This window comes from Gracilinanus agilis, chromosome 2 (genome assembly GCF_016433145.1).
Source record: "Gracilinanus agilis isolate LMUSP501 chromosome 2, AgileGrace, whole genome shotgun sequence".
NCBI lineage: Eukaryota > Metazoa > Chordata > Mammalia > Didelphimorphia > Didelphidae > Gracilinanus > Gracilinanus agilis.
In genome coordinates this window covers 534,135,625-534,161,141 of record NC_058131.1, presented here as the reverse complement: position 1 = coordinate 534,161,141, position 25,517 = coordinate 534,135,625, and the positions used below count along the sequence as shown (strand labels likewise).

The following is a 25,517-nucleotide window of genomic DNA, read 5'->3' as shown; positions in this document are numbered from 1 at the left end:
CCATTTAAGAGGGCTCCACTAAACCATTCTCTTCCAGTCAAATAAGCTTATTGGCAGCATATATGTTTGGAGAGCGCAATAGGATAATCAAAAGTATTCTCAAGAGTCATGATGACCAACTAAATTGCTTATGTGGTTTATTGACAATATATTTATGCAGTCTCCTTTACAGAGGAATGGGAGGATTCTCTCGTTTGACCATTATCCTACTGGGGTAGGAGAGCAGGCAAGAAATCCGCATTCAAATAAATCCACCATAAGAAAGGCTTTGTACAAAATTTTGAAATGAAACTCATGTGATGACAATGAGCAAAATTAAGCTACATATTTCACTGTTCCCACTCTTCCCTCCCCATGGCCATCTACAAAAAGCACTTTGGAGGAGCAGCTATGACATCATTAATCTGTTCCTTCATTCTTTCAAGTCAAGCATTATTGTTTCAGGATTACATACTTCCTTAAGTTCACACTTGCATGTGAATTAAAAATGGCCCACCTTTATATTCACTCATTTCTTTGTGGAGAAAAAGTGAACTTTTAAAAATTTGCCGTCTCAAAGTCTTTTAGAAGCAAGAAATTTTTAAGTAATAAATATTTCCTCTAAAAGAGTGACATCCCAGGAACAACAGAACTATTCTACTTAAACCATTTTAAACATTCAGATGTTTGGGAGTGAGATATTTTAGTCATCTGAGATTCTATTCTTCAGATATTTCATCTCTCATAATAATATGCCTTATCTATAAGTTGTCCATTGACTTACTAGCAAAACCAAATGCCATTAGGTTAAACAATATCCCCTGTACAGTGAAATGGGTTAACTAGATTTGTATTAATATAGAAGCCAGGCTTTTAATATTCTGCAAATGTTAACAAAGAAAGATGATAATGTTGAGTTAATATGGGTTAAGCATAAAATGAAAATAAATTTTTCTGATTGCGAGGTGTTGACACTTTTTTGGCTAGGGCCTCCAGCCTGTTCTTGAAAGCTGTGTAATTACAGAAGGCTTTTCCCCTCCTTCCCCCTCCTGCTTCTAGCCTGCCCACATTAGTAATGACCCCTTCACTGCTTCAAAAACCACTAATAGTCTTCAGCACAGGCAAGAAAAATGAACAGGATAAATTGGAATCCACAGTCAGTAATTTGCATCATATGAGGCTGCTTCGGCCACTCACGCTCATCCCTGGCCATCAATCGCTGACTGTCAGGTGCTGCACTCTGCCACCATGACAAATACTCCTCCTAACACTCTGATTCGTCCAAACAATGTAATTGTCCTCTATTCTCCTCTTGGTAATGGAGATAATGAATGACTGCACAAACAAGAAGGATTGCTCATCAGATACTGGGTGGCTTCAAACCAAAGCAGGGAAAAAGGCTCTAGTACAAATTTTAATTGACTGAAAACACTGGTTAGGGGAAAAAAAAGAATAAAAGAAAAAAAAAAGAAATCCTTTTCCTATCTTCATGCCCAAGTAAATAAATTTTTGACCCATTTCTCCACTTTGGCTTTTGAGGAACTATAGAGTCTGTCCAATTTGGGGAAATGGAATTGTTAAAATAAGAATACATTGCTAGAGTACAGCCATGCTGGCATGATCATCTCATGTATAATTCTATCAGTAAACATTCTTGTCTTTTTGGTATTCAGCTTCATAAATTGTTGGGAAGTACTTGGTAGAGAGTGTGTGTGTGTGTGCTTGAGAATGTGAGGGACTGATTGAATCAAATAAGAGATGGTGAAGATAGGAGGGGAGAAGAGGAAGAGGGTCATGTTATTTAGCAACCTGTTCCTTTCAGTTTGAAATCTGATTACACTAACAGGAATATTTTACTATGAATTTAAGCAAATGGTTAGAAAATTACAACACATTCTATCCTGGGAATCCCTGCACAGTACTATCAATGTGAAGAAAGTTGTAAACTCCATCCACATATCCTTAAAAAAGATGAGGTATTACTAAAATTTACCTTGCACAGATGGCTTTTAAAAAAATTAATAGGGAAGATAATAACAACCTTGACTTATTGAAATAACATTCTGTGGTTTTTGAACATCAGTGATTCTATGGCCTTTTATATATGGAGTGGACTGTTTATCTGAAAGTGTTCTGGCAAACTGCCACCATATTTCTAAAATTAAAAAAAGGATGGAAAACAATCAACATTCAGAGGAACTAAAACCACAGCAATGTGTTTTGGATTAATTTACAAATATGTGTATATATTTAAGGCTAAACTATGGAACCAGAAAATTCTTACAACTTAGTCTATCATATGCATTCTTACACTTTATTAGAACAGACATCATATTGAAATAATAAACATGGGAGGCCTTTACTTCTTCTTTGATCTATTTTACTAAATGTCTGACTGGCTCAAATTTAAAATAAACTCTGGTATGTTTGCACTTGAAAACTGAAAGGAGACCATGAGTAATAATTTGTTGTCAGTTTCCATATTCTTGGACTAAGTCTATAGTTTAGTCTGTACACTGTTGGGTGCCAACCCTCTCTGGTCCGGTGATTCAGAGGTGGCTCAACTTTCTCTTAAGAACATATATGGTAACATAATAAGAATGCTGATAATTCCCTTCATTAAGAGAGAACTCAAGTGAAATGAAGAACAAGTCAACGTTTTTCATATGAAGAAATGAATCTAAAGAAATAGTAGCAAAGGTAGTATAACTTTGACAGAGGTCAACAAGAATAAAAAAAAGGCTTATCATATGTATTCTCTTAGTATAGATCTCAAAGAAAAGTTTTCAAAAATTTAATACATATTGAAAATATCAACATATTTGGAAAATATTTCTCCTTTTCAATATCACCTTTCTTTAAAGGCAGTTGATGAAAAAATGTCATTACAAATATTTATAGCTGGACTTTTTAATGCTTTAAGAAACTTTGAGATGAGATGCATGCTCATTAAATAAGGAATGGCTAAACAAATTGTGGCATATGAATGTCAAGAAACATTATTGCACTGGAAGAAATAATGAATATGAGGAATTCAGATAAATTTAAGAAGAATTATATGAGCAGATGCAAAGTGAAGTAAACAGAGCCAGAACAGTGTACACAATGTCCACAATTATGGACAGGAAAATAATTCTAAAAGACATCAAAGCTCAGGCAAAAGTATTGAGAATTATCAGAACTTGACTCTAGTAGGCTGATGATATACACGACTCTTTCCTTTTGGTAGACCACAAACATGGAATGAGGACTCTGATTTCAGAGATGATTAATGTGTCAGTTTGCTTTAAGTGGTAGTTCCTTATTAAAAAGAGAAAGTTCTTTTTGGCTAGGGGATGAGCAATAGAGATATCAGTGATGGGAAAAAAGCATCGATAAAACATTTAAAAGAAAGTAGGCTAACTTTTCTCAAGTTAATAACTTCTTTGTGATACTTTTTCTTTGGATATTGATGCATATTTTTTATATACACTGAATCTTTACAACAATGTCCATGGATTCCATGCAATGAAAGTGCTTTGTGAATGGAGATATTTGGGCAAAATTTTTTGGTGATTTAGTAATTAGTCCTATTTGGATGTACTAGTCAGACCCACAATATCCTGAGTTCTGCTCTATAGTGAATAGTTATGCAATGTAACAATACATTTAGTCCATATTTTATATTAGTATATCAAACATTTGAGGACAGCTAATTAAAATAAACTTGTTTTTATCATTTATCAGTCTGTTGAGAAGTAGTGCTGTGTCATGGAAAGGATGTTGGGCCTAGAGTCAGGAAACTTGGGATCAATTCCTGGATCTGATATTTGTAGGATAATAATTCCTTTGTCCTGAGGGAAGAAGTATAGCCTTGGGGAGAGCATTTAGTTTATTTTAACCAGCATGGTTAGAGTTTAAGGCATATGAAGACTTAAAAAAAAAGAACTGTGACTATAAAACCAGTTAACTTGAAGCCTTGGGAATAGGGGAGGTTTTCATTTGGAATCAGGATTAGGATTGTTTTGCTTGACCACAGTGGGCACAACTAGGGAGGAGTGAAGTTGGAAAAAGAAAAATTTATGTTTGACATAAAGAAAAATATTCTCAACAATTAGAGTTATTCCAAAATGGAATGTACTGTCTGAGGAGGTATAGCTTCTTACTTGTAGGAGGCTTCAAGCAAAGGTTGGGTAATTACTTGTAGGGTATGTAGTAGAAGGAATTCTTTTTTTAAATCAGACATAATTTGAACTAGATGGCTGCTAAGGTATCCTCCAACTCTGAAGTCTTATGATGCTTTATTTAATTCAAGGAAAATAGAATAAGTAGCATGTCTAAACTATAAACCTTCCCAGCAACCCTGTATCAAACATGGGAATAGGTAATAAATGGATCAGAGATTTAAAGTTAGATATGGAAGAGATTGTAGATGCTATCAAGTCCAACCTCCCCATTTTACAAGTGAAGGAACTGAGAGGCAGGGGTCGGCAACCTTTTTGGCCATGAGAGCCATAAACACCACATTTTTTAAAATGTAATTTCGTGAGAGCTGTACAGTGCTCACAGTGCACGCTCCTGTAACAGCACCTGAAAAAAAATGGACTTTATGGCTCCTGCAGAAAGAGCCATATCTGGCCCTCAAAAGAGCCAGATATGGCTTGAGAGCCATACATTGCTGACCCCTGAACTGAGGCATAGAGTGACATGAATACCAGATGGCTTTTATTTTTGATGTTTTCCCCCTTTTAACATGCAAAAAATATCCACTTAGTTTTTCTTACAGAAAAATGGCATGTGTTTACATGCCACTACTCAACTGACTGGGTCTGGATCATAGATGTATAGTAATATAGGTTTTAGAGCTCTGAAGGACCTAAGAAGTCATCTAATACAACCCCATAATTTATTAATCAGGAAATCAAGATGCAGAGAGGTTCAGCAACTTGCCATGGATCAGAGAGGAAGCAAATACTGAGCTAGAATTCAAACTCAAATCTTCTGATTCCAAATCCAGTATTTTCCCCACTGTCACAAGGTAAGAAACCAAACAGCCAGAATAATAAATTCATATTAAATTGTTAGTCATATCAATATGGAAAAAATTAGTGGTCGCAGTCATAGTCATTGCCATTATAGTAATAGTAGTAGCAACAGCAACTAATAAGCATATAGTGTTTTAAGATTTGAAAAATGCTTTTTACATATTATCTCATTTGGTAAGTTCAATTTTGCATGAATCAATGTTTTTATTTTCTCAGGGGTAGCATAAACTTATAAACCCAGCGTTTGATTCTTACCAATTTAGAGAATAAAAAGGTTGATTTTAGAGTCAAGAGTTCTTGACTTGAGGTTCATGAACTTTTAAAAACATTTTGATAATGATATTTCAATTGGTATCCTTTAATCATATGTATTTTACATATTTAAAAACATTGCTAAGAGAATGTATTCATATGCTTCACTAGACTACCTGAGGGGCCCTGTGGTAACGGAAAAATAATTAAGAACCTTATATAGACAAACCATACTGGATCATGTGGAATAAACTTTAAGTCCCTTTCTCAGCCTCCTTTTAGAATATCCAATGCCAGGAAAGGAAAGAGAAGGATTATTGTAGTCAGTACTCAAATAAGATTAATCATAAAACGCAAATTACCTTTTTACTGACATTCTAAACTGAAGTTTAACATGTGGAGTTTTGCCAACTAAACAGTTTCTCCTCCTCCTCTCTATCCCTGTATTTCCCTAGTGAGGAAACTACTCTTGTGAAAATGAGGAAGTTCTGACTTATAGGAAATAGTGCATGATGAATTATATCATTTGGAATTTTCTCCTTCCCTCCCCTCTCTGCTCATCCCCCGAGAATTACTGATCACTGATAAAAACAGCAACATATTGCCTTCATCCCAATCCATAACTTTGGCCAAACATGGCAAAATTTTTTCTGAAGTTAAGGATTTTAAAAATGGTTTCCCACGAGAATAGCACTCAAGAGATTTCAGAAATCAGATGACTGAGAGAAGGCAGTGTCATACAGTGGAAAAGTACTGGAACTAGAGTCAGAGGACTAGGACCAAACCCTACTTCAGACATTTGCTACTGAGTAACTTTGGACAAGTCACTAACCAAAGTGGACTAATTGGTCTCTAAGGTCCCTTTTGGTTCTAAATCTATAAATGAATGCGATTTCACAAGTTTTAGAACTGAAAGAAACATTAGAACTCAATCATTTATCATTCTCAGGGAACTGAGGCACAGAGAGAGTAAAGTGATTTGCCCAGTCACACAGGCAGTTGGTATGTGTACACAGTTCCTCTTACTCCAAATTCATTCCTCTTTCTACCACAGGGACATGTACAACGTATATGATGCACTCATTCCCACATAGCATAGTAGATGGAGAGCCATCCAGAAAGACCTGGGTTCATTTTCTGTTTCCAAGACTAATCCTGTGACATGGGAAAATCACCTAACATCACAGTACTCTGGGCAAAATTCTAATACTATAAATTTCACAGATGATTCCAACCTGCATTGGTAAAGGGATTTTTCTTTTTATAGGAGTTTCCTATACGAATTACCTCAAGCTCCATTTCCTCTCCTTATTCTTATCCTTAATAATACCTATAGACCAATGGAAACTTTCAATCCAAATAAGATTAGATTTGGCTCTAAAAAGATTAGAAGGTAATAATAATGTTTCCTGGATGGCAATCCAAGAGAGGTAAAATTTCAGGATAATTTTGGGGCCAAACTAAAATACTGAGGAAAGTAGAATAAATTTACTGATCAAAGGTTCTTTTGATTTTTAAAACATAAAATTAACCCCTACTATGATTTAAAAGATTTAAGGCTTTCTCCTCATAAAAAGCAACAAGAGTTGTATAATCTTCTGTTTAATTAAGGACCACTCTATTAAACTTATCTAGGTATTATGTAGACATGATTTCCTCTACGTAGATATCACTTCCACCAAGAAATAATACCAACCCTTGAACTCAGATGTTGAAAAAGTAGAGTTCAGGGGTTGGTATTTCTTGGTGGAAGTGATATCCACATAGAGGAATTTGTCTGTATCAACACAATATCTAGATAAGTACCAGGCAAAACTAAAGTATTTTATCAGTCTTTGAGCAATTTGTTCTATATCTACATTTCTCATACTGTTTTCCCCAGTGTTCTGGGGTTCTATATCATGTAATTGAGGTGGTCTAGACTTGTGTTTTCATTAATGTTAGGAATTCTTGATGGGGAAATTCCCTCTACCAACGTAAGACTAAAAACTCTTCTGATACTTAGAAGGCAAAAGAGTCTTGTTCCTGGCCACACTGCCACTGTAGGTCAGAAGTGGAATTTGAACTCAGTTTTCCTAACTCTAAGGCCATTTTTTTCTCCTCTCTGTCACACTGTGAATAGGGATACTATGAAAAAATGTTTATACTTGAAATTTTTTTCATATATTGCATAAGAAATTATGTACACATCTTAGATAAGTACTGCACATGAAATTTCTCCTTTATGATTAGATTTAATTTCTTATTTTTTGCTAAAATTTGTCTAGTTCACTTTGGTCAAGGGGTAATGGTAACTCATTTATATTACATTTTAAGTGCACCATAACTTTATTTTAATAACAATTACTTGTAACTTTAAGGGTTACAAAACTCTTTCTTAACAATAGCCCTCTCAGGTAGATAGTAAGTATATTTTCCCTTTAATTTTTAGACAGAGAAACAGACTCAAAAGGTAAGTGAATTAGTAATTAGAAGCAGCTAGGTGGTACATAAAGATCTGAGTTAAAATGCAGCCTCAGACATTAGCTTAGTGTCTGACTCAGACATAGTCACTTAACTTCTGTTTAATTAAAGCTCATATCCAGTGAAGAAGGAAATGGCAAATCAATCCAGTATTTTTGCCAAGAAACCCCATGGATAGTGTGTATGGTCCATGGGGTCACAAAGAGTCAGATACAACCAAAGAACAACAAGGTAGTACAGTGAATAGAGTGACTGACCTGAAATCAGGAACACGTGAGTTCAAATTTGATCTTAGACACATACTAGCTGTATGACTCTATGCAAGTCACTTACTCTTTGCCTTGGTTTTCTCATCAATAAATGGGGATGTTAAAAACAACATTTACTTCCCAGGATTGAGTAAGAATCAAATGAAATAATATTTATAAAGCACTTTGCCAAACTTAAAGCATTGTATAAAGGATAGCTATTATTATTAGTTACTAACTATATTTTTAAAAAAACATCATAATTACACAGTTAACATTATTGCTGAAATTCAAATCCACATCTCTTGACTTCAACTCCAGGGGCTCTTTATTTCTAATAGCCAAAGTCACCTCTATTTCATACCCCAGACCAATTTTATGGCCATGTAGGGTTAGAGCAGTGGTTCCCAAACTTTTTTGCCCTACCACCCCCCTTTCCAGAAAAAATATCATTTAGCGGCCCCTGTCACATACTATCACTGCTCCCTTACAGTTATTCACCACCCCCAAATGCACCTGTGGCCATCACCGCTCTCCTAGATTGCTGTAGCACCCACCAGGGGGCGGTGGCGCCCATTTTGGGCATCACTGGGCTAGAGCCTTGTATGGAGGGCTCTATATATCTCAGGGCACAGAGAGGGGTCAGAGTAGGCTTCATTACATTTATAGTGGGTGGAAATGAATTTTTTCCTGTTAGAATTACAGTTAAGAGAAATCTAGTCCTAAATTATTCCTACAGGACTTGCTTCTGGGTTGAGATTTTGTATGTAATATAATAGCTGTCTTGATTTGGTTTAGCAAATGGAGTGCTGAATTTGGCTTCTGGAAAACCTAATCTTAAATCCTTCCTTAGATATTTATTAGCTATGTGAATCTAGACAATTCATTTCTTTTCTTTTAGCCTGTTTCTTAATCTGTAAAATGAGGATAATAATAGTTCCTATCTCACAGAGTTCTTGCAAGGATGAAATGATAAAATATATGTAAAACATATTGGAAAAAAGGTAAGTGCCACATAAAAGTTAGCTATTATTATCATCTATTGAAAGTCAAACCTTAAATTTTTTTTTTGTACTACCTGTGTGATCCTGAACAGGTCACTTAACCTCTCTAGGACTCAGTTTTCTATCTATGGATTGAGGTTCCTCTAAGGAACCTTTTGGTCCTAACTCCAAAATCCTATGTTTCTGCTAATCTATTTTAGGCTTTAAAACATTCCCTCTAGGAAGTTTATCTGAGAAATCCTGAGCATCACAATATTTGAAGACAACCTGAACAACTGACTGAAATACTCATTGTTCACCCAGATATTTGCAATCAAAAAGGCACATTTTAGAGTTAAACTAAGAATGAAATTGTTGTAATGTCAAATGTATATTGGTTGGGAAGATGTAAATGTAGTCTTTGAAGCAATTCATCTTCATTGGAAATCACACAGAAAGAAATTGTTTCCAATAGTAATAATCACATTCCCTTTTTTCCCTTTCAGACTAGGTTTGAGGGATTATAATGATAGCTAGATTTTAAGAGATTATCATGTCTACTTAATACTTTGGGCCAGCACATTTAAGGGAGCAGAGAAAAAAAGCTTAATACCTTCGGCAGAAATGCCATAGGCATCTAGAATAAGCCGGGTGGATTATGACTCTGAATTTTTAAGCACAGGTATGGCTCAGCTGTATTATTAAGAGTTGGATAAAAAAAAAAGCAAAATTGAAGACAAATTTCAGGCAAGCAAGGTTAACGATAGAAACTAAGGCAAAAAAGAAACAGAACAAAACATAGGGAGGGGAAAGGGGTGATTTTTTACAACCAGAAGGTTAAGAATTCCTGCTTCAAAGAAAATCCCTACTAACTAGCATATCTTATTTTTAAAATAAAAAAAGATGTACTTCTAAGGAGCAGAGTGAATTATTTTACAATGAACAGCTGTGTGGTGCAATAGATAGAAGGTCAGGCTCAAAGTTGGGAAGATTCATCTTTGTGAGCTTAAATTTGGCTCAGACAATTTACTAGTTGTGGGGCTCTGGGCAAATCACTTCACCTTTTTTTGCCTCATTTTCTCATATGTAAAATGAACTGGAGAATGAAATGGCAAACTACTCCAGTGTCTTTGCCAAGAAAACCCCAAATGGGGTCCTGGAGAGTCAGCCATGACTGAACAACAAGCATACTTAGGTAAACAGTCTGATCATGCATGTTATGTTGCCTACATGGCTAATGACTAATCTTAGTAAATGAGCCACAAGTTACAAATAAGACCCTGAGTCACTTAAACATTTCAGATTTCTATACTAGGAGCAAATTAATGTTTTTTATATAAACTCTTTATTCTAAACTCAGAAAGTTTTTGTTTCTCCAAAGAATTAAATTTGATTCTCATTTGCCACAATGACGATGTCTTTGGATTGACTCCAAAGCATATTTGGGTCAGTTAGATTTTTAAAAAATAAAATAAAGATATTCTTCATTATTAAAATCTACAACAATAGAGTAATTTATTTTGTTGTTGTTGAGCCACTTTTTTAGTCATATCCAATTTTTTTATGACCCTTTTTGGGGTTTTCTTGGCAAAGATGCAGGAGCAGTTTGTTATTCCCTTCTCTAGCTCATTTTATAGATGAAGAAACTGAGACAGAGTTAAATGACTTGCCTAGGATCACACAGCTAGTAATTATCTGAGGCTGGATTTGAACTTAGGTCTATCAGAATTCCAGACCCAGTGCTTTACACACTGTGCCTCTAGCTGCACTTAGAAGATCATAAATCTAGAGCTGGAGAATCTTAAAAGCCATCTGATTCAACCTCCTCATTTTATAGGTAAAGAAATTGATATCTAGTAAGTGGAGTGACTTGTTCATGATCACAAAGGGAATTTCAGGGTATTCAGAATGTAAATCCTGGTATTCTAGCCAGCATTTTTTCCACTGTAACACACAGCTTCCCTGGTGCTTCCATGAGAACAGCATGGATAATTAGAAATGAATATAGGTTATCTAATATGGAATAGTTTTTTCTCAATAACAATATAGCATTTTTTAATTTAGATGTTCTTTCTCATTCCTTACCTAATTTGATACCTGCTGCCTTAAGAAGGGAATAAAGTTTTATTATTACATGTATATACCCAGATATGAGTATATATATGTATATATTTACTCTAGATAATATCCCACATAATTGCCCCTCTCTCAAAAGGTAAACTGAAATTTATGAATCAAAAAGAAACCAGTTTACATTCTAAAGATAATGACTATATACTCATTCATTTCTTTTAGGTGTGCATCAACCCTTTCCCAAGCTAATCCATGGTCAGTAAGAGAGGCTAATAGACAAAATGACTTTTCGGATGCCGCCACTTCATTGCTGTAAAAGCTATCTGGTCAAAACTTACTCTGGAAATTATTATAACATGCTTTATATATATATATATATGTATATATACATGCATATATACATACACATGTACACATAATTATGGAATCAAAGAAGAAAGAGATAAAAACAGTAATATTATATACCACACTCTTCCTTGGCATAAATAATTTCTCCCCATCTCTAAGGCTGGGCATAGATAATGAAAATCAGGAGAGGGGGAAAATGTGAGATGCTGAGAAACTCTCCCTAAGTATACAAAAAAAGTCTATACCAGAAGGCAATTCTCACTTCAAATCTGAATCCAAAAGGGAACAGGAAATGAATCTCTAAAAGAGATCATAATAACAACATATAATCATACAATAACTGTGCAATATACAACTACATATAAAATATATAATAACTAGATCTTCAGAAATAAAAAATTCTGAACTCTTGGGCCACATATCCCAGAAATACTCAAATTTTAAGTCACACATACACTCGCATATAAGCATACAAACACCCAAAGGAGTATAACCCAGCTCTAAAGAAACCTGCTTTCTCCTTCTCCACTGTTTCTCCCAGAACATCTTTCTATTGTAGAACCTCATCCCTGAGTAGGTAAAAACCCAGAAATGTCTTCAAGGCCACAGAGAATTCTGACAAATTGAGGTGGATAAGAAATGAAGTCTAGACAGAAAATTTCGGGGTGTTCAAATATTCATAGAATCTTAGTCTATCCATAAAGTCAATCCTATCTATTCTAAAAATTACTTTGTTGAAAATATGAACATGAAGGAAAGGGAAAATTTGCCAGGAAAAGAGATGTGGAGGTCAGTTGGAAGCAAAAGGGCAGGAACATTCAAAGATGGACTAATACAGATCCTTTCTTTATATTAGATTCCCCCAAGATGAAATATCAGATCATAATTAATCTAAAAGACAAAGGTTGTTTTTTTTTAATTTATGCTCAAAAGGCAGGCTACTATAGATGATAGCATCAAATATGGGTGATAAAGGCATAGCCTTTGAAAAAAAAAAGGCCAAGGTACATGTTAAATGATACTTCCGTGATAAGTAGTTGCTTAAAACAAAGAATCTACATATATGCTAGGGAAAATAGATGATGTCTAGACAACAGAGATATTAATATCTAATCTATGACAATAACTTTGTTCAATAGCTCTAAAGGCTGTACCATATAAGACTGGAAGGGAGGATTAATAATTAGCTTATGATAGCATTTCTTGAATGCCAGGAAAAAGTCTGGAAAAAGGAAATGTGGTAAATATTAAGCTATTATTAAGCAGGATTACAAAATACCATAAACAAATCCAGAATGGATAGTTCCATATCACTTCATGGAAATTGTTAGCAACAATTTTGTCTTAGCTCACAAACATACCCTGTCTTATTTGACAAGGGAAAGCTAACATGGATTTAAAGAGATAGTATTTGATGAAATTTGGGTTATCTTTTTAAGAGAGTATTATGTCTAGGGCAAACAATGGACATGTTAAGGACATTATCTACTTTGCTTATTTAAAAGCACAGGGATAAGAGAAGTCAGTCAAATATAAGTGGAAAAGTCCTAATGAAGATGAGAAAGTGGCTATAAGTGGATAACTTTTAGAGATGGGCAGAAGCTAGGAGTAGAATCTTCACAGAAGAGCATCTTTCATTGAGTAACACATCCACCATGGTATACAATCAAGTGTCACATCTTCCTCTATAGGCAGATAAACTAAAGCTCAGAGAAATAGCTGCCCTATATATAGACATAAATCACAAGTTCTGCTTTGCAGATTCTTGTTCCAACTTCTAGACAAAGCTCTTTCTTTGCCTTTGAATGAACCACAAATACAACAGGCCTGCTTTCATGTATGTGCAAATGAAAGACCTCATAAAACTTAACTTGTACTGATTAACATCAGCCACATATTCTGGAAATGTTGATTTTATTATGCAAATTGTCCCAAAAAAATACTTTAGAAAATGTAATTAGCATTTGGGGAATTATATAGTATGAAATCCATTAGAAAGACCATCTACCATTCTGTCCAGAAACTAAGTTATTATCACTCATCTTTTTTCCTCAATTACACATTCATCAAGTGAATAATTCAATCAATTGATAATTTTATAAGAAAATGCTTTAACTGGGTCATAAAGGCCGGTGGTTTGGCTATGCTTTGCTTTCCAATCTGTCTTCCCATTTTTTTTTCTACAGCAGTCTAACTCGTATATAATGATTAAAGTTAGCAGAATCAAAGTGACATAGAACTCATGACTACTGCTAGACCCCTGAGTAAGCATGCTGTTTTAGTACACAACAATTTTTAATGAGTGAAAGAATTTAATAATAATAGCTACCACTTATATAGTGCTTAAGGTTTGTAAAGTACTTTGTATATATTATTTCATTTGATCTTTAATATACCATTATGTGGTTGGTGGTATTATCATGATGTTTTACAGAGAAGAAAGCTGAAACTTGGATAGGTTAAATGATATCTAGTAAATGTCTAAGGCAGGAATTAAACTCAAATCTTCCTGACTCCAAATGCAACACTCCATACACTGTGTCACCTCCCTGCCCAAAGATTATCATTTGGACAATCTGCCATTTAGTACAGGAACCAAAGGGAATGACCAATAGAGCATTTCCTAAATACCTCCCTAAACATCCCAAAGTCAGTGTGCATCCTGTTTATTAAATAGAAAGTACCTGTTTATTAGTTCTATTTCATGACAAAACAAACAACAATAAAAAAGGGTATTACTGTGGATTGAGGCTGTCTATCCCCTAATCATTAAACACAAGTTTAGTTTCACCTGTGCATGAGGTGTCGGGGTTTCCTTTTTCTTGAGGTGGGATAACAAATTATTTGATGATATTCATATCCATATGGTATAGATATTACAATGGGAAAATCTTCACCTTCTTGCATATTAAAACCTATAGCATCAACAAAGAGTACCAAAAAAAATTCAAGACAACGCCAAAAGGGTATATGCTGATGATAAACATTTACATTATATGAAAGTTTTGATCTCTGGGGGTGAGTTATCCCAGAGATCAAAACTTTCATATAATGTACAAAAAGAATTGAGAGATGAATAATCTCTAGGATGAGTAAATATACTGACCAATGTAGATAATATTTAAAAAATCATTTCCTCCTTACAAAGCCTACATCTCATTTTACTTGTGACAAAAGAAGGGAAAACAATGGCAATGAATAGTAAATCCAAAAAGAAGGGAAAACAATGGCAATGAATAGTAAATCTGAGGGTCTCATTTATATATGGAATGTGTGAGGCAAACTATATTGAGAAAACTTTTTAATCTGTTAAGTGAAATGAATTGATAAGAAATGGCTTTTTCTCCTTGCCTATTGGAATTTATTAAATGTTCTCTTTAGTGTTGTGGTCTCCTCATCTTGGAACATCTTTCTTCTCCTGTGGCCCCCTTTTCCCATTGATGAATTCCTTCTAGAATCTCTATTTTGAAGAGCCCAAGTCAGCCTTCCTCTATTCCTCTCCCATCTCTGCTTCTGACTCTCCAAATTTTGCCACCATCACACCATGCTCATACCTTTTTAGCTCCTTTTCATATGTTGCATTTTGCCCATCAGTATACAAATTCCTTGAGGGTAAGGGGATCTTTCTTTTTGCTTGTATTTATATATACTGCACTTAGCACAGTACAGGCCTGCCACATAGTAAACACTTAAATGTTTGTTGGCTTGTTGCCTTCCAAGATCTTGGAAACAAATGACACCATTCTTGTCATGCACAAATGTTTCATGGATTAAATGTACCCAAATAGTTTCCATCTGTAGAATCTGCAATGGGTAGGCTCTATTGGTATTCTTACCTATGCTAGATATGCTCTTGAGTGGAGGGAGTTTTATTTGACTCTGACTTTGGCATTATATGTAACTAGTTGTTGGAGGGTAACGCTTCTCGGCTAGTTCTAAGAGAATGATTAGTATCTCATTTAAAACTAATTTTAAACAAGTTAAGTTTGAATGTCTCCTAGCTTTGGTCAGTGAAATACCAAATTTTCTTAAATATCCCCAAATTATCATATTTAAAAAATTTAGAACTTCCAGTTTACTCTCTAATTAGAAATATAAACCAAATGTGTCTCTCATTCAAAGGTTGGTCTTTCATTTCTACAGTGATCCAATAAGATACTTCTAGGTCCTAAATTACTCCCTGATTTTAAGTTAGGCATCTTTGTAGATTGAATTAGCATTAATTATGATATAATCGAATAGATCAGAATGCTATTTTTTAGATGACTATTGTAAGTCTATTAAGACTTTTGCTTTGGGTTTAAATAGACAGATTTTTGTTTTTTTATTACTATACTATGTTGAAATGCATTATGATTTTTGATTATTTGGGGAGCAATAGATGACAAATGCTGTGTATTCCAAGCTGGACTGAAAGGGCTTTTCTCATTATGTAGTTTTTAAAAAGTTATCAGTAATTGTTTAATTTGCCTAACTGTAGGTTATGGTACACTTTAGAGTATCTGGATATGAGGATATCTGGAAAGAGAAGTGTGCTTTGCACTCTAGCACATAGTATCCACTTAATAAATGCCTGGAGAAATAGGCAGTTGAATTGAAGAAGCATTTTCACTGAATCTAAATTCCCTTAATAAAAATTCACAATCTATTTCTCAATTCCAACCACCTATAGGATTAGACCCAAATGTTTGGAGAACCCATTTAGAATTTGTTTCTCTTTGGGTAGTTCCAGGTAGCACTTAGCAGCCACCTTGTTTTAAGTTAGTTCTGACAGAAACTGGAAAAGAGAATTTTTTTTTAAGTGCAGGAGTTAGGCTGTAGAACTTCACATGTTATAGAACATAACAGGATGTTCAGGAGAGATTCATGAGACATTTTTTCATAAACAGTCTTCAACATCTACTAGTCTAAACATCTGATTAATCCTGAATTGGTCTGGAATAACTCCAAGAGAATATACTCTTAAAGCATATGTATACCTAGCAAGAACATTTTTTTCCTCTTTCACACTGACCCTACAAAATATGGAAACAATTAGACTGGTATTTTGGTGTGTTGAGTTTTCATGTGCTACAAGGGAGTATAATCAACTCTAATTTATCTTGTGTGCTAAAATAGACTTCATATATGAGGTTTTCTTAAAGCAAGTTATGCTTTTATGACATGCTCAAGTGGGCCCACTACTAAATTTCAGTTCTGTTGTTTATGCTACGAGTTACTTCAACCTGAAGCAGAGAGATTTTCTCACCCCAAATGCATAAAGGAAACCTTGGGAAGGTCATCCTCCTCTTCCCTTGACCTTGGCTTTCCTCATTTGTAAAATAAGATATTCTTGATGGTTCTTTCCATCTCTAATGATATGGTTCTATGATCCTATGACCCTTTAAGGCAGGGGTCGGCAATGTATGGCTCTCGAGCCATATCTTGCTCTTTTGAGGGCCAGATATGGCTCTTTCTGCAGGAGCCATAAAATCAATTTTTTTCAGGGGCTGTTACAGGAGTGCGCATTGTGAGCACTGTACAGCTCTCATGAAATTGCATTTTAAAAAATGTGGTGTTTATGGCTCTCACAGCCAAAAAGGTTGCCAACCCCTGCTTTAAGGTCTTTTTGTTGTTGTTCAGTCATGGGCAATTCTTCATGACCCCATGGACCATCACTGTCCACGGCATTTTCTTGGCAAGGATTCTGGAATGTTTTGTCATTTCCTTCTCCAGTGACTTGTTCAGGGTCACATAGTTCTGAAATGTCTGGGGCCAGATTTGACTCAGGTCTTCCTAACCCTCTGCCTAGTATTCTCCCCACAGAACCACCTAGATGTCTCCTTTGAGGTCTTTATCATTGTCTGGTGAAAAACAGCAACGAAGGAAATACAAAGTCACCCCTTGCCACCAATTGACTTATTCCCCCGCCCCCCAAATTTTGATATTGCAACATCTTCAGTTATTCCCTCTGCAAGCTTTATACTCACAAGGCACTTCTAGAACCAGGTAAACTAAGACAGGATAGAAAAACCTCAAGCCTCTATAGCTCTGTTGGACCTGCCGCTATAGACCAGTCAGGGGAATGTGCCTGCCAAACTAAGCCAGTGGTATACCAACCCTTGCATAATCATGTTCAGCAGTATGAAGGTGTTATTAGGTTTGAAATTGTGCATCTAGCTTGAAAAGATGGGAGGAAACATGTTATGATGTCATCAGCTCAGACTTCAGGTTGGGTTTTAGGAGATTTGTTTGAAAATATTGCCCCATTAGATTGTCAGTTACTCAAGAGTAGCAACTGTTTCTTTGCCTTTCTTTGCCTTCAGTATCCACCACACGGTAGGTGCTCAATAAATGCACATCAGCCTGAATTATTATTCTGCTCCATATCCAACTTTCTCAGTTTGTTGAAGTTTATTACTGATGTGAATTTCACAGCCAAGAAATTCCTACAGAACTGTGTACTCTGAGGAGTTACTCACCTTTTATACTCTGAAATCTCTTTTTCACCTGGCTTATTATGTAAGTCAGTAACAGGCCATTTGAGGTCAGCAAAAGGGACACATGTCTGTATTGATATTCCCAGAAGAGCAATTACTGCTGGGTGGTAGCTGCACTAATTTATCCGTAGGAAAAAAAAAAAGAAGGAATTGGCCTGACTGATCAGATTGCTGGGATGGTAAATGTTGATGAAAACTGGCTCCAGACTGGTTTGATTGAGCTTTTCCCTGAGAGTGCAGCTCTTCTGTTCTTCCTGTTTTTGTCCTTAAGGCATGTCTCAGTCTAAAAGTACTCTCTCAAGAGGTCACACTTATTTTATTAGAATATAGAAAGGGCCAAAAGTGAGGTTTGGAAAAAGTGTAAGTGACTCACCCAAGATCACCAAGATAGTAGCACTCAGATTTACCCTAGCTTCTCTTACCTTAAATTCAGAGCTCTGTCCCACTACAGTGTGTTTTCTTTCCCATGTTTCATAAATTTACTTCATAGCGATTTCACTTCTTAAATCGATCCCCTTTTGGTACCCCTTCTTGGCTTCCCATGAGGTATATTGCAAGAGGATAAAGAGTAAGGCAGAAAAAAGGACTATAATACATGTCCTGAAGCCAAAAATGTTGTTGATGACCAGTCACACAGGTAAAAGGCAAGTTGTTTAAGGGAAGGAAGTACCAGATAAGAATAGACACCAGAAGCTTGCAGTTAGTTAAGTGGGAAGATGGAAATTTCAGGGGCTTGGGATATAAAGAAGTTGGTAAAGAAGTTCAGACTAAATCTCATGAAGGAAGGAAACCATAAAAAAATAAAATAAAAGTAGGTCCATGAAATTTTGGCATATATGTGTGCACATAAATCTCCAGAGAAACTTATTGTATCAAAATTCACATGTAGACCGCCAGCCAGGCTAGTTTCGATAGATTCCAGGTTTTGCTCAGATCCTGTGCTATCCAAATGGGAATTTGGCCAGGACACTGGGGTTAGTAATTCATTCTGCAAGAGTCTGATTCTACAGTAAGCAACCCACTCTGCAGGAGTAAATGGTTTTGCCCACATGAGGTGAATTAGCTCTTCTAGGACACCATTTACTGGCATGGCAGAAAGAGAAACCCACATTTTCCCCTTTACTGTGCATTCCATATATGTATATGCACATATATATGTACATATATATAATGCTCATCTTTAAAATACTCATAGACTGGAAAGAGAAAATTAGCATGGGATTTGTTTTAAGGAAGTCACAACTCAATCAGTTTTCTCATCTGTAAAATAGGGATAATAATGGCACCTACTCACAAGATTGTTGCAAGTATCAAATAGCATAGAATACATAAAATTCTTTGCAAACCTTTAAGTGCTATATAAATGCTAACTATTATTATCATGATAAAGACATATGTTATAGCTCATTGAAATATAATACTCTAAAATAATCCCTTTTAGGTGTTGTACAAAAGCCAGAAATACAGTCCAACTTTACTTCATATAACTCATATGTTTTAATTGATTGTACCTCGAACTGAAAACACTGCGTAGTGTATACCAGTAGTAAATATTTGATAAAACTCTCCAAAATAGCAAAGATGTCTTCTTAAACCACAAAAGGCTCCTATACATATGCTTTCCTTCATCTTCCTTGTCTCACGGTGAATTATGTCATTATGGGAATTTAGAGAAAGCACAGGATTTCAAGATTAGGGCTTCAATATTCTGGAGTACTATATAAATTCATGGAAATGTCCATATTGTTTTCCTGGCCAAGCTAGAGGAAAGTAATCCAAATGGAGACAAGGGGCTCCTGACACTTGTCTTTATTGTCTAGTCATAAATTCATAAAGGGATGTCTGCTGTAACCAATTGGCAAGTTCACTGGATAAACATCAACACCAATTTAATGATTTGTATACACATTGTAAACTAGAGAATCTTTATACAAAGAAATCAGATAAATCAAACATGAGCTGCGGCTTAGAGGAGAGCAATTAAGTCTCTAAGGTAAGGTGGCTGTGGGAGGGCCTTGTATCACATTAGAGGATATAATAGAAAATGTGTTAACACAGACTACAGTATGTGCAATTAAATTAATTAGTAATATGAAATCCTTCTAAAAGCAGTTTCTCTATCGATAGATAAATAGATAGACATTTAAAAACCTCTCCATTTTTTCTTTTTAGTTCATTCAAAAGTGGGGAAAAATTCAAACTTCCAGAGAGAAGATGATATAAACTGAACTAAAGAAGAAATTTGACAGCCTTAGGCTAGAAATGAGGGGGATAGGAGGGGGAAGAGAAAATGAAATCCTATTTGACCATATCTTATTTGTTACAGTATATTTAAATATTTCATTGACAACATATTCAAGTCTAATACCTCAGAGGCAGGTATGAAGCACCTTTAAGATAAACTGACTTCTAATCCACTGCTTGTGACTCTCTGAGTCACAGTTCTCTCTGAGAAATGCTAAAGCTCACACAGGACTACTGAAATAATTAAAAATCAAACCATTGACATGTAAGGAGGTCATTGCCGAACACAAATTAAATTGTGTTTGTGCCAAAGCTCCTCATCAGTGAAAAGCTAGAAGCTAAATTTGGCCCTAAAAGAAAGTAGCTTAGAACTTCAGCAGAAGTTGTGCAGTTGGGGCCAAATTCAGCCCTGTGGTAACTTGTAAGCCTTGTTATACGGATAGGAAAAAAATAGGCTTGTTCCAGGGATAGCAAGACTTCCATTTATTCATCTCAAAAGCAATAAGATTCTAGAATGGAGCCTTCATAACACAAAATGCTTTTAAGTCCTCCCTGAGGGGAACACAATATACACAATTTATGTAAAAAGACGAAAAAGGAAAGCTAAGTATTCCAGTTAAGGGTCAGAAATCAATATTTCTTTAACAGCCTAAGCAACATGCATTACTCTTAATACAAATACTTAGGAGACTTTACACTCTGCATAAGGGGGATTTTCATATAATTGGGATAGAAAGTAGCAGAATATGGCTCTCCAACCTAGCTCATTTTGCTGCACGAGGAACAAAACTATGTACTTGGACAGCATTTTGGGGGGATACTTTAGCTAAAAGAAAATTAAAATAAAACAAAACACCTTCAAAAATTCATTTCAGTGCAGAGGGTAAGGTGCCAGGATGTGGTCTTGTTGACTGAGAAAAGAAAGTTGAAAGTTATCATTGGAACCCAAGTTTCAAATACAAAAACCAGTGATTGAACGATAGGTTTAAAGATGAGAGGATTGGGTCAGCTAGGTAGCACGGTGGATAGAGCAAAAGGTCTGGAACTGGATGGATCTGGGTTCAAATTTGGCCTCAGATACTTCCTAGCTATGTAAGTGGGCAAGTCACTTAATCCTGTTTATCAGCCCTTCCCTTCTATCTTAGAGTTGTTACTGAGATAAAAAATAAGGAAAGACAGAAAGATACACAGACAGAGACAGAGAGAGACACATACCCAGAGACACACACAGAAAAACACAGAGAAGGATAGAGCAAAGGAGAGAGAAGAGGAGAGAGAAAAGAGGAGACAGAGAGAGAAAGACAGAGAGAGGATAAGATCAAAGAAGAGCTGGAAGGAACCTCAGAGGTGACTGAGTCCAACTTCCTCATCTAGCAGATGAGGAAACTGAGACTTAAGGGAGTCTTACTCAGAGTCACACTAAGCACTAGATTTATTCAAAGTCAGATCTTTCTGACCTCAAGTCCAAGTCTTTATTCAACATGTCAGGATGCCTTTCTTTAGTTTGAAAAAGATAATTTTAAGATAGTCCTAAGGAGCTTGAAATGAAGGGCATGACAGATGGCCTGGAAGCTGTATTTCTATAGGAACAGTTCTTGATCTTTGTGACTTGTTCATCCAGCCAGATGAATGTCAGGTCCCCATAAATCTCAGTCATTTTAATGAATCACAGAGTATTCCAGCAATTTTATAATTCAATTATGTCAGCTTTCACTATAGTTAGATATGGCTAAAGTTTCCTATTCAGTCAGATTTGAAAAAGTTAACTTCCTAGAAGCATGCATCAGCAGCTTGGCCAAATGCACAAAACATTTCCATTTCTCTGGGTCTAGTAAATTCAGAGAAAGCCCCACTCAATGTTCATTTTATAATTTCAATGTGTATCAAATGAGACAATAATTGCAAAGGGCTTAGCAGTGTTCCTGGCACATAGTAAGCACTACATAAACATTTGTTATTATGATTACTATTAGAATTCATTTTCCAGTCCTATGTTTTGTTTTTTTTCTGGATTTCTTTTCTTCTCCTCAAAGATAAGTTGCAATATAGTTACACATTCCCCAGAGACATTACTCTCCACTACCAATTCTCTCAATTTCAGAATGACCTTCATATTTTTTGGACTTGGAGTTTACAGTATATAGATATTGTCACTTTTTTTTCTTCTTCAGAAAAATGTAGAGAGGACCCAATTTCAGGCAATTGACAGTGTTATATTTGCCATGAATCAGAAGCTGCAAGTAATGAGGCATCTGCCTGGCTTTTTAGTTTGAATCTAATTTTTGTATTTTAAATCTGTATAGGTGAATTGTATTGCTTGGTCCTAAGGAAGAAGGATCTATTGAACAGTTTGACTGAACGAATACCTTTTCAATACGAAAGGCGCAACATCATGTCTCTATCTAGATATATTCTCAGATTTCCCATATGGGTGCTGTTAAGCACATGATGCTTAAAAATATAGTATTTTATTTTGCTTTGTCAGCAACTAGTTGTACAACCATGGCTAACCATATCATACTCTCCTATTTATGATAGTTGTATACTTATACAACAATTGTGGCTTTGATCACTAAACTTCTGTCATATGATGGTGGACTAGTAAAATGAATGATAAGAGCACAGACTTAGAAATAAGAGGACTTAGGTTCAAATGCCATTTTTACATTTACTACCTGGTTGACCCTGAGCAAGTTATTTAATATTCCTGAGCCTCTATTCCCTCGTTTGTAAAATGAGAGGTTAGTTTAAATGACTCCTGAGGTTTTATTCAGTTCTAGAATGTTGGTTAAGATGGCCATAGATTTGAGCTGGGAACTTACAGATCATCTTCCAAAGTTCTAGAACAGGGGCAATGAACTTACTTATTTTTCAATTTTTATTTGTTATGTATAGCCATTTCAATATAATTGGCTTCCTTTGTGATTCTATATATTACTTTTTATTCATTTCAAAATATTATTCTGAGAAGGGAGGGATTCATAGATTTCATCAGATTTTTCAGAGAGGACCCTGACACACACAAAAAGGTTAAGAACCCATGATCTAGTCTAACTTCCATTTGACAGATGAGGAAACTGAGAACTATGGAGGTCAGATGACTTGGCAAAGGTCACACTAGAGGTTATAAATGTCAAAGGTGAGATGTGAACCCCAATCCTCTGATTTCAGAGCTGTTATTGTTTCCAGTATACTGGAAAGTGTAGCTTACTTATTAATTTGTATGATTTTATGTGCTGTCTCTGCTTACTATCTCCTGGTACCTCAGTTCTACATTCACAAAATAAGGATCAGAATTACTGTATTTTCCAGACTATATGATATACCTGTATTTTTCAAATAACACCCATATTTCCAGCCCAGGTAAGATAAGGTCTTTAAAAAAACCCAACTACTTCAAATTGCACATATAAACTGTAAGCGTTTATTTATCTCCTATAATGTGCCAAAGTATTTTCTAGGTGCTAGAGCACTGTGCTTGGTGCTAAAAAAAGAAAGAAAGAAAGAAAGAAAGAAAGAAATCAGGCAGCTATTATAATGCCATATAAATATTCAATAAGTATTAATAGTACTCAATGATGTTGATCATCAGGCATACCTATGCCTTAAGATTTTATTAGTATAGAGAACTTCCTCACTCTTAATATGTAGTTCGCAAGTCTAATATATACTTTATCCTGCCATTTTGTTTCTTAGCATCATCAATTTGAAGTAGTTGGGTTTTTTTAAAGACCTTATCTTACCTGGGCTGGAAATATGGGTGTTATTTGAAGGCCCTATCCCATTACTGATTGGCACAGACTTTTTAACCTACTCTGTTTCTGAGCAGGAAAGATTCACTCTTTGCTAGGTAGCATGGTATCTCCCCTCTTCCTGGGGTCTTACCGTATTGATACTTGACAGTACAGACACCTGATCAGCTAAGCCCACTGCAGCTCAGAACACCCAAACTTGACAAATCTGCTAGCCTTGGTCTCCTTGGGAACTGGTTATAAGCATGTCTGACCAAGACCGCTTGAGTAGTTTTTGTTTGCTTTTGCATTCATTTTCATAAACACCAATTCTGAAATTACTGAAAAGATGAGACTCATCCATCTCTCCTCCTCCATACCTCAAAGTTGTCTTTATTAATCCTTTTCTCTTTCCTGCTCTCACAGGGTGAAGTGGCCCTTCTTCCCCCCAAAAGATTATCCCTCCTCTTGTGCTCTTGATTTCATTCCCTCCTGTCTGATTCATAGATCTTCCCTTCCCCATCATGAACTACCTCTTGTCCCTTTTCTTCTATTTCTCCTTATTTATTTGTACTTTCTCTTCTGTCTACAAATATGCTTAGGTCTCTCTGCTCTATATTCTTCTATCTCCATTGATCTCAAGTCCATTAAATTTTTTGAGTTTAAAAACAAAAAAGACAAACATATACTATGTATTGGCTATTAATACTTATAAACCTGAAGAATAGATTGAAGTATTCTGTGGAAGAATCTGTCTGATCAACTATTTTCTAAGTAGGTAAGCAGAAAAGTAAGTAGAATTATGGCCTCTAAAATATAAAAGGAAGAAAATACTGTTAAGACCTGCCCCGGGGACCGAAGTACTGGGAAAATGCAAAGCAAATGAACTCTTGTTAAAATGTATACTCAGAACTTGCTAAGTCCTTGTTTTAAGTAAGGAATATAGAAAAGGACAGATTGGAAGGTAATGAGTTTCCTTCACATTGATGAGAATCTTTTAATACAGGCTGGATGATCAATCACTTGGTAGATGAGATAGAAGAAATCTCTGCTTCAGGTAAATGTTCTGTATGATCTCTGAACTTCCTTCCAAATCTTAGATTCTAAGATTCTTCCCTTCTTACCACAATAGTGTATAGTTACTGTCTCGGTTTCCTCATTGCCCATTTATTCTTTTAAAGCCATATAAATGTCTCTCTCTAACTCTCTGCTGTAACTTCTCTCTGTGAGGTCATCAGTGATCTTATAACTGCCAAATTCAGTAACCTTTTCTCAGTCTATTCCTTTTAACCTCTTTTTTTTTTTTTTTTTGGTACCATTTGAAATTCCTTCTTGACAAGCTCTCCTCCATTTTTTTCTGTTTTTTTTTTTTTGGTAACTGTCTAAAGACTCCATAGTGTTCTTCTCTTGTCTCTCTTCCTTCTATTGCCCCCTAAGTGTGTATGGTCTCCAAGTCTCTGTCCATGGCCATCTTTGCTTCTTGTTCTTGATTTTGTGGAGACCTCATACACTCCTGTGTCTTCAATTATTATCTCTATGTGGAATGTTTATAACACAGATATAGTCTAATGATTCAAATACATATATCTGGCTTTAATATCTTTCTTTTTAAAAAAAATAAACCCTTACCTTCTGCCTTATTGGTTCTAAGGCAGAAGAATGATAAGGGCTAGGCAATTGGGGTTAAGGGACT

The 25,517-nt window shown here is 35.5% G+C and overlaps 1 protein-coding gene across 1 annotated transcript in view; it reads right to left on the bottom strand.

Moving 5' to 3' along the window:
• LOC123234091 (homeobox protein Meis2-like) overlaps nt 1-25,517 on the bottom strand; it is a gene marked incomplete at its 5' end in the record, with an annotated part of 217,243 nt that overhangs the window by 71,880 nt on the left and 119,846 nt on the right. The window lies entirely within an intron of this gene.